The following is a 10,052-nucleotide window of genomic DNA, read 5'->3' as shown; positions in this document are numbered from 1 at the left end:
AGTTTGTTTGAAAAATCCACACTTCGATTGGTTAATTGAATTAAAACTAGCTTTCTAAAATCAATAAAAGAATATAAATAAAACTGCATACTCGGTATTTTGAAACTTGTCTAGGACACAAAGACTGAACTATGGGGGCAAAAGGAAACTACGTCAACAGCCCACAGCCCAAACCGTAGAAGCTAAGAAGCTGAAGTTTGGGCTCAAGTATTCTATCATAGGGATTTGAAAAATTCTAGCTTCACCGGGGGGAAAATAAGTTTCAAAATTTGTTTGAAAAATCCACATTTCGATTGGTTAATCGAGTTAAAACTAGGTTTCTAAAATCAAAAAAAGAATATAAATAAAATTGCATACTCGGTATTTTGAAACTTGTCTAGGGCAAACAGACTGAATTATGGGGCAAAAGGAAACTACGTCAACAGCCCACAGCCCAAACCGTAAAAGCTAGGAAGCTGAAGTTTGGGCTCAAGTATCCCATCATAGTGTAGAGGATTTGGAAAATTCTAGCTCCAAAGGGGGGAAAACGAGCTGTAAAGTTTGTTTGAAAAATCCACATTTCGATTAGTTAATTGACTTAAAACTAGCTTTCTAAAATCAATAAAAGAATATAAATAAAACTGCATACTCGGTATTTTGAAACTTGTCTAGGACACACAGACTGAATTATGGGGGCAAAAGGAAACTACGTCAACAGCCCACAGCCCAAACCGTAAAAGCTAGGAAGCTGAAGTTTGGGCTCAAGTATCCCATCATAGTGTAGAGGATTTGGAAAATTCTAGCTGCAAAGGGGGGAAAACGAGCTGTAAAGTTTGCTTGAAAAATCCACATTTCGATTGGTTAATCGAGTTAAAACTAGGTTTCTAAAATCAAAAAAAGAATATAAATAAATATGCATACTCGGTATTTTGAAACTTGTCTAGGGCAAACAGACTGAATTATGGGGACAAAAGGAAACTACGTCAACAGCCCACAGCCCAAACCGTAAAAGCTAGGAAGCTGAAGTTTGGGCTCACGTATCCTATCACAGTGTAGGTGTGCACTACGAAGGGGATTTGGAAAATTCTAGCTCCAAAGGGGGTAAAACGAACTGTAAAGTTTGTTTGAAAAATCCACACTTCGATTGGTTAATTGAATTTAAACTAGCTTTCTAAAATCAATAAAAGAATATAAATAAAACTGCATACTCGGTATTTTGAAACTTGTCTAGGACACAAAGACTGAACTATGGGGGCAAAAGGAAACTACGTCAACAGCCCACAGCCCAAACCGTAGAAGCTAAGAAGCTGAAGTTTGGGCTCAAGTATTCTATCATAAGGATTTGAAAAATTCTAGCTTCACCGGGGGGAAAATAAGTTTCAAAATTTGTTTGAAAAATCCACATTTCGATTGGTTAATCGAGTTAAAACTAGGTTTCTAAAATCAAAAAAGAATATAAATAAAATCTGCATACTCGGTATTTTGAAACTTGTCTAGGACACACAGACTGAATTATGGGGCAAAAGGAAACTACGTCAACAGCCCACAGCCCAAACCGTAAAAGCTAGGAAGCTGAAGTTTGGGCTCAAGTATCCTATCACAGTGTAGGTGTGCACTACGAAGGGGATTTGGAAAATTCTAGCTCCAAAGGGGGTAAAACGAACTGTAAAGTTTGTTTGAAAAATCCACACTTCGATTGGTTAATTGAATTTAAAACTAGCTTTCTAAAATCAATAAAAGAATATAAATAAAACTGCATACTCGGTATTTTGAAACTTGTCTAGGACACAAGACTGAACTATGGGGGCAAAAGGAAACTACGTCAACAGCCCACAGCCCAAACCGTAGAAGCTAAGAAGCTGAAGTTTGGGCTCAAGTATTCTATCATAAGGGATTTGAAAAATTCTAGCTTCACCGGGGGGAAAATAAGTTTCAAAATTTGTTTGAAAAATCCACATTTCGATTGGTTAATCGAGTTAAAACTAGGTTTCTAAAATCAAAAAAAGAATATAAATAAAATTGCATACTCGGTATTTTGAAACTTGTCTAGGACACACAGACTGAATTATGGGGCAAAAGGAAACTACGTCAACAGCCCACAGCCCAAACCGTAAAAGCTAGGAAGCTGAAGTTTGGGCTCAAGTATCCTATCACAGTGTAGGTGTGCACTACGAAGGGGATTTGGAAAATTCTAGCTCCAAAGGGGGTAAAACGAACTGTAAAGTTTGTTTGAAAAATCCACACTTCGATTGGTTAATTGAATTAAAACTAGCTTTCTAAAATCAATAAAAGAATATAAATAAAACTGCATACTCGGTATTTTGAAACTTGTCTAGGACACAAAGACTGAACTATGGGGGCAAAAGGAAACTACGTCAACAGCCCACAGCCCAAACCGTAGAAGCTAAGAAGCTGAAGTTTGGGCTCAAGTATTCTATCATAGGGATTTGAAAAATTCTAGCTTCACCGGGGGGAAAATAAGTTTCAAAATTTGTTTGAAAAATCCACATTTCGATTGGTTAATCGAGTTAAAACTAGGTTTCTAAAATCAAAAAAAGAATATAAATAAAATTGCATACTCGGTATTTTGAAACTTGTCTAGGAACAAACAGACTGAATTATGGGGCAAAAGGAAACTACGTCAACAGCCCACAGCCCAAACCGTAAAAGCTAGGAAGCTGAAGTTTGGGCTCAAGTATCCTATCATAGGGATTTGAAAAATTCTAGCTTCACAGGGGGGAAAACAAGCTTTAAAATTTGTTTGAAAAATCCACATTTCGATTGGTTAATCGAGTTAAAACTATGTTTCTAAAATCAAAAAAGAATATAAATAAATCTGCATACTCGGTATTTTGAAACTTGTCTAGGGACACACAGACTGAATTATGGGGGCAAAAGGAAACTACGTCAACAGCCCACAGCCCAAACCGTAAAAGCTAGGAAGCTGAAGTTTGGGCTCAAGTATCCCATCATAGTGTAGGTGTGCACTACGAAGGGGATTTGGAAAATTCTAGCTCCAAAGGGGGGAAAACGAACTGTAAAGTTTGTTTGAAAAATCCACACTTCGATTGGTTAATTGAATTAAAACTAGCTTTCTAAAATCAATAAAAGAATATAAATAAAACTGCATACTCGGTATTTTGAAACTTGTCTAGGACATACAGACTGAATTATGGGGGCAAAAGGAAACTACGTCAACAGCCCACAGCCACAGCCAAACCGTAAAAGCTAGGAAGCTGAAGTTTGGGCTCAAGTATCCATCATAGTGTAGTCACTACGAGGGATTTAGAAAATTCTAGCTTCAACGGGGGGAAAACTAAGCTTTCAAAAGTTTGCTTGAAAAATCCACATTTCGATTGGTTAATCGAGTTAAAACTAGGTTTCTAAATCAAAAAAAGAATATAAATAAATCTGCATACTCGGTATTTTGAAACTTGTCTAGGGACACACAGACTGAATTATGGGGGCAAAAGGAAACTACGTCAACAGCCCACAGCCCAAACCGTAAAAGCTAGGAAGCTGAAGTTTGGGCTCAAGTATCCTATCACAGTGTAGGTGTGCACTACGAAGGGGATTTGGAAAATTCTAGCTCCAAAGGGGGGAAAACGAACTGTAAAGTTTGTTTGAAAAATCCACACTTCGATTGGTTAATTGAATTTAAACTAGCTTTCTAAAATCAATAAAAGAATATAAATAAAACTGCATACTCGGTATTTTGAAACTTGTCTAGGACACACAGACTGAATTATGGGGGCAAAAGGAAACTACGTCAACAGCCACAGCCACAGCCCAAACCGTAAAAGCTAGGAAGCTGAAGTTTGGGCTCAAGTATTCTATCATAGGGATTTGAAAAATTCTAGCTTCACCGGGGGGAAAATAAGTTTCAAAATTTGTTTGAAAAATCCACATTTCGATTGGTTAATCGAGTTAAAACTAGGTTTCTAAAATCAAAAAAAGAATATAAATAAAATTGCATACTCGGTATTTTGAAACTTGTCTAGGACACACAGACTGAATTATGGGGGCAAAAGGAAACTACGTCAACAGCCCACAGCCCAAACCGTAAAAGCTAGGAAGCTGAAGTTTGGGCTCAAGTATCCCATCATAGTGTAGGTGTGCACTACGAAGGGGATTTGGAAAATTCTAGCTCCAAAGGGGGGAAAACGAACTGTAAAGTTTGTTTGAAAAATCCACACTTCGATTGGTTAATTGAATTTAAACTAGCTTTCTAAAATCAATAAAAGAATATAAATAAAACTGCATACTCGGTATTTTGAAACTTGTCTAGGACACAAAGACTGAACTATGGGGGCAAAAGGAAACTACGTCAACAGCCCACAGCCCAAGCCGTAGAAGCTAAGAAGCTGAAGTTTGGGATCAAGTATTCTATCAAGGGATTTGAAAAATTCTAGCTTCACCGGGGGGAAAATAAGTTTCAAAATTTGCTTGAAAAATCCACATTTCGATTGGTTAATCGAGTTAAAACTAGGTTTCTAAAATCAAAAAAAGAATATAAATAAAATTGCATACTCGGTATTTTGAAACTTGTCTAGGACACACAGACTGAATTATGGGGCAAAAGGAAACTACGTCAACAGCCCACAGCCCAAACCGTAAAAGCTAGGAAGCTGAAGTTTGGGCTCAAGTATCCTATCATAGGGATTTGAAAAATTCTAGCTTCACCGGGGGGAAAACTAAGTTTCAAAATTTGTTTGAAAAATCCACATTTCGATTGGTTAATCGATTTAAAACTAGGTTTCTAAAATCAAAAAAAGAATATAAATAAATCTGCATACTCGGTATTTTGAAACTTGTCTAGGGCAAACAGACTGAATTATGGGGGCAAAAGGAAACTACGTCAACAGCCCACAGCCCAAACCGTAAAAGCTAGGAAGCTGAAGTTTGGGCTCAAGTATCCCATCATAGTGTAGGTGTGCACTACGAAGGGGATTTGGAAAATTCTAGCTCCAAAGGGGGGAAAACGAACTGTAAAGTTTGTTTGAAAAATCCACACTTCGATTGGTTAATTGAATTAAAACTAGCTTTCTAAAATCAATAAAAGAATATAAATAAAACTGCATACTCGGTATTTTGAAACTTGTCTAGGACACACAGACTGAATTATGGGGCAAAAGGAAACTACGTCAACAGCCCACAGCCCACAGCCCAAACCGTAAAAGCTAGGAAGCTGAAGTTTGGGCTCAAGTATTCTATCATAGGGATTTGAAAAATTGTAGCTTCACCGGGGGGAAAATAAGTTTCAAAATTTGTTTGAAAAATCCACATTTCGATTGGTTAATCGAGTTAAAACTAGGTTTCTAAAATCAAAAAAGAATATAAATAAAATTGCATACTCGGTATTTTGAAACTTGTCCAGGACACACAGACTGAATTCTGGGGGCAAAAGGAAACTACGTCAACAGCCCACAGCCCAAACCGTAAAAGCTAGGAAGCTGAAGTTTGGGCTCAAGTATCCCATCATAGTGTAGGTGTGCACTACGAAGGGGATTTGGAAAATTCTAGCTCCAAAGGGGGGAAAACGAACTGTAAAGTTTGTTTGAAAAATCCACACTTCGATTGGTTAATTGAATTTAAACTAGCTTTCTAAAATCAATAAAAGAATATAAATAAAACTGCATACTCGGTATTTTGAAACTTGTCTAGGACACACAGACTGAATTATGGGGGCAAAAGGAAACTACGTCAACAGCCCACAGCCCACAGCCCAAACCGTAAAAGCTAGGAAGCTGAAGTTTGGGCTCAAGTATTCTATCATAGGGATTTGAAAAATTCTAGCTTCACCGGGGGGAAAATAAGTTTCAAAATTTGTTTGAAAAATCCACATTTCGATTGGTTAATCGAGTTAAAACTAGGTTTCTAAAATCAAAAAAAGAATATAAATAAAATTGCATACTCGGTATTTTGAAACTTGTCCAGGACACACAGACTGAATTCTGGGGGCAAAAGGAAACTACGTCAACAGCCCACAGCCCAAACCGTAAAAGCTAGGAAGCTGAAGTTTGGGCTCAAGTATCCCATCATAGTGTAGGTGTGCACTACGAAGGGGATTTGGAAAATTCTAGCTCCAAAGGGGGGAAAACGAACTGTAAAGTTTGTTTGAAAAATCCACACTTCGATTGGTTAATTGAATTTAAAACTAGCTTTCTAAAATCAATAAAAGAATATAAATAAAACTGCATACTCGGTATTTTGAAACTTGTCTAGGACACAAAGACTGAACTATGGGGGCAAAAGGAAACTACGTCAACAGCCCACAGCCCAAACCGTAGAAGCTAAGAAGCTGAAGTTTGGGCTCAAGTATTCTATCATAGGGATTTGAAAAATTCTAGCTTCACCGGGGGGAAAATAAGTTTCAAAATTTGTTTGAAAAATCCACATTTCGATTGGTTAATCGAGTTAAAACTAGGTTTCTAAAATCAAAAAAAGAATATAAATAAAATTGCATACTCGGTATTTTGAAACTTGTCTAGGACACACAGACTGAATTATGGGGCAAAAGGAAACTACGTCAACAGCCCACAGCCCAAACCGTAAAAGCTAGGAAGCTGAAGTTTGGGCTCAAGTATTCTATCATAGGGATTTGAAAAATTCTAGCTTCACCGGGGGGAAAATAAGTTTCAAAATTTGTTTGAAAAATCCACATTTCGATTGGTTAATCGAGTTAAAACTAGGTTTCTAAAATCAAAAAAAGAATATAAATAAAATTGCATACTCGGTATTTTGAAACTTGTCCAGGACACACAGACTGAATTCTGGGGGCAAAAGGAAACTACGTCAACAGCCCACAGCCCAAACCGTAAAAGCTAGGAAGCTGAAGTTTGGGCTCAAGTATCCCATCATAGTGTAGGTGTGCACTACGAAGGGGATTTGGAAAATTCTAGCTCCAAAGGGGGGAAAACGAACTGTAAAGTTTGTTTGAAAAATCCACACTTCGATTGGTTAATTGAATTAAAACTAGCTTTCTAAAATCAATAAAAGAATATAAATAAAACTGCATACTCGGTATTTTGAAACTTGTCTAGGACACAAAGACTGAACTATGGGAGCAAAAGGAAACTACGTCAACAGCCCACAGCCCAAACCGTAGAAGCTAAGAAGCTGAAGTTTGGGCTCAAGTATTCTATCATAAGGATTTGAAAAATTCTAGCTTCACCGGGGGGAAAATAAGTTTCAAAATTTGTTTGAAAAATCCACATTTCGATTGGTTAATCGAGTTAAAACTAGGTTTCTAAAATCAAAAAAAGAATATAAATAAAATTGCATACTCGGTATTTTGAAACTTGTCTAGGACACACAGACTGAATTATGGGGCAAAAGGAAACTACGTCAACAGCCCACAGCCCAAACCGTAGAAGCTAAGAAGCTGAAGTTTGGGCTCAAGTATTCTATCATAGGGATTTGAAAAATTCTAGCTTCACCGGGGGGAAAATAAGTTTCAAAATTTGCTTGAAAAATCCACATTTCGATTGGTTAATCGAGTTAAAACTAGGTTTCTAAAATCAAAAAAAGAATATAAATAAAATTGCATACTCGGTATTTTGAAACTTGTCTAGGACACACAGACTGAATTATGGGGCAAAAGGAAACTACGTCAACAGCCCACAGCCCAAACCGTAAAAGCTAGGAAGCTGAAGTTTGGGCTCAAGTATCCTATCATAGGGATTTGAAAAATTCTAGCTTCACCGGGGTGAACACAAGTTTCAAAATTTGTTTCAAAAATCCACATTTCGATTGGTTAATCGAGTTAAAACAAGGTTTCTAAAATAAAAAAAAGAATATAAATAAATCTGCATACTCGGTATTTTGAAACTTTTCTAGGGCAAACAGACTGAATTATGGGGGCAAAAGGAAACTACGTCAACAGCCCACAGCCCAAACCGTAAAAGCTAGGAAGCTGAAGTTTGGGCTCAAGTATCCTATCACAGTGTAGGTGTGCACTACGAAGGGGATTTGGAAAATTCTAGCTCCAAAGGGGGTAAAACGAACTGTAAAGTTTGTTTGAAAAATCCACACTTCGATTGGTTAATTGAATTTAAACTAGCTTTCTAAAATCAATAAAAGAATATAAATAAAACTGCATACTCGGTATTTTGAAACTTGTCTAGGACACACAGACTGAATTATGGGGCAAAAGGAAACTACGTCAACAGCCCACAGCCCACAGCCCAAACCGTAAAAGCTAGGAAGCTGAAGTTTGGGCTCAAGTATTCTATCATAGGGATTTGAAAAATTGTAGCTTCACCGGGGGGAAAATAAGTTTCAAAATTTGTTTGAAAAATCCACATTTCGATTGGTTAATCGAGTTAAAACTAGGTTTCTAAAATCAAAAAAAGAATATAAATAAAATTGCATACTCGGTATTTTGAAACTTGTCCAGGACACACAGACTGAATTCTGGGGGCAAAAGGAAACTACGTCAACAGCCCACAGCCCAAACCGTAAAAGCTAGGAAGCTGAAGTTTGGGCTCAAGTATCCCATCATAGTGTAGGTGTGCACTACGAAGGGGATTTGGAAAATTCTAGCTCCAAAGGGGGGAAAACGAACTGTAAAGTTTGTTTGAAAAATCCACACTTCGATTGGTTAATTGAATTTAAACTAGCTTTCTAAAATCAATAAAAGAATATAAATAAAACTGCATACTCGGTATTTTGAAACTTGTCTAGGACACACAGACTGAATTATGGGGCAAAAGGAAACTACGTCAACAGCCCACAGCCCACAGCCCAAACCGTAAAAGCTAGGAAGCTGAAGTTTGGGCTCAAGTATTCTATCATAGGGATTTGAAAAATTCTAGCTTCACCGGGGGGAAAATAAGTTTCAAAATTTGTTTGAAAAATCCACATTTCGATTGGTTAATCGAGTTAAAACTAGGTTTCTAAAATCAAAAAAAGAATATAAATAAAATTGCATACTCGGTATTTTGAAACTTGTCCAGGACACACAGACTGAATTCTGGGGGCAAAAGGAAACTACGTCAACAGCCCACAGCCCAAACCGTAAAAGCTAGGAAGCTGAAGTTTGGGCTCAAGTATCCCATCATAGTGTAGGTGTGCACTACGAAGGGGATTTGGAAAATTCTAGCTCCAAAGGGGGGAAAACGAACTGTAAAGTTTGTTTGAAAAATCCACACTTCGATTGGTTAATTGAATTTAAACTAGCTTTCTAAAATCAATAAAAGAATATAAATAAAACTGCATACTCGGTATTTTGAAACTTGTCTAGGACACAAAGACTGAACTATGGGGGCAAAAGGAAACTACGTCAACAGCCCACAGCCCAAACCGTAGAAGCTAAGAAGCTGAAGTTTGGGCTCAAGTATTCTATCATAGGGATTTGAAAAATTCTAGCTTCACCGGGGGGAAAATAAGTTTCAAAATTTGTTTGAAAAATCCACATTTCGATTGGTTAATCGAGTTAAAACTAGGTTTCTAAAATCAAAAAAAGAATATAAATAAAATTGCATACTCGGTATTTTGAAACTTGTCTAGGACACACAGACTGAATTATGGGGCAAAAGGAAACTACGTCAACAGCCCACAGCCCAAACCGTAAAAGCTAGGAAGCTGAAGTTTGGGCTCAAGTATTCTATCATAGGGATTTGAAAAATTGTAGCTTCACCGGGGGGAAAATAAGTTTCAAAATTTGTTTGAAAAATCCACATTTCGATTGGTTAATCGAGTTAAAACTAGGTTTCTAAAATCAAAAAAAGAATATAAATAAAATTGCATACTCGGTATTTTGAAACTTGTCCAGGACACACAGACTGAATTCTGGGGGCAAAAGGAAACTACGTCAACAGCCCACAGCCCAAACCGTAAAAGCTAGGAAGCTGAAGTTTGGGCTCAAGTATCCCATCATAGTGTAGGTGTGCACTACGAAGGGGATTTGGAAAATTCTAGCTCCAAAGGGGGGAAAACGAACTGTAAAGTTTGTTTGAAAAATCCACACTTCGATTGGTTAATTGAATTAAAACTAGCTTTCTAAAATCAATAAAAGAATATAAATAAAACTGCATACTCGGTATTTTGAAACTTGTCTAGGACACAAAGAC

The sequence above is a fragment of the Scaptodrosophila lebanonensis genome, unplaced genomic scaffold (genome assembly GCF_003285725.1).
Source record: "Scaptodrosophila lebanonensis strain 11010-0011.00,11010-0021.00 unplaced genomic scaffold, SlebRS2 tig00001426-arrow-arrow-pilon, whole genome shotgun sequence".
Lineage (NCBI taxonomy): Eukaryota > Metazoa > Arthropoda > Insecta > Diptera > Drosophilidae > Scaptodrosophila > Scaptodrosophila lebanonensis.
The sequence above is the reverse complement of the archived record's forward strand: the minus strand, read 5'-3'. Positions refer to the sequence as shown.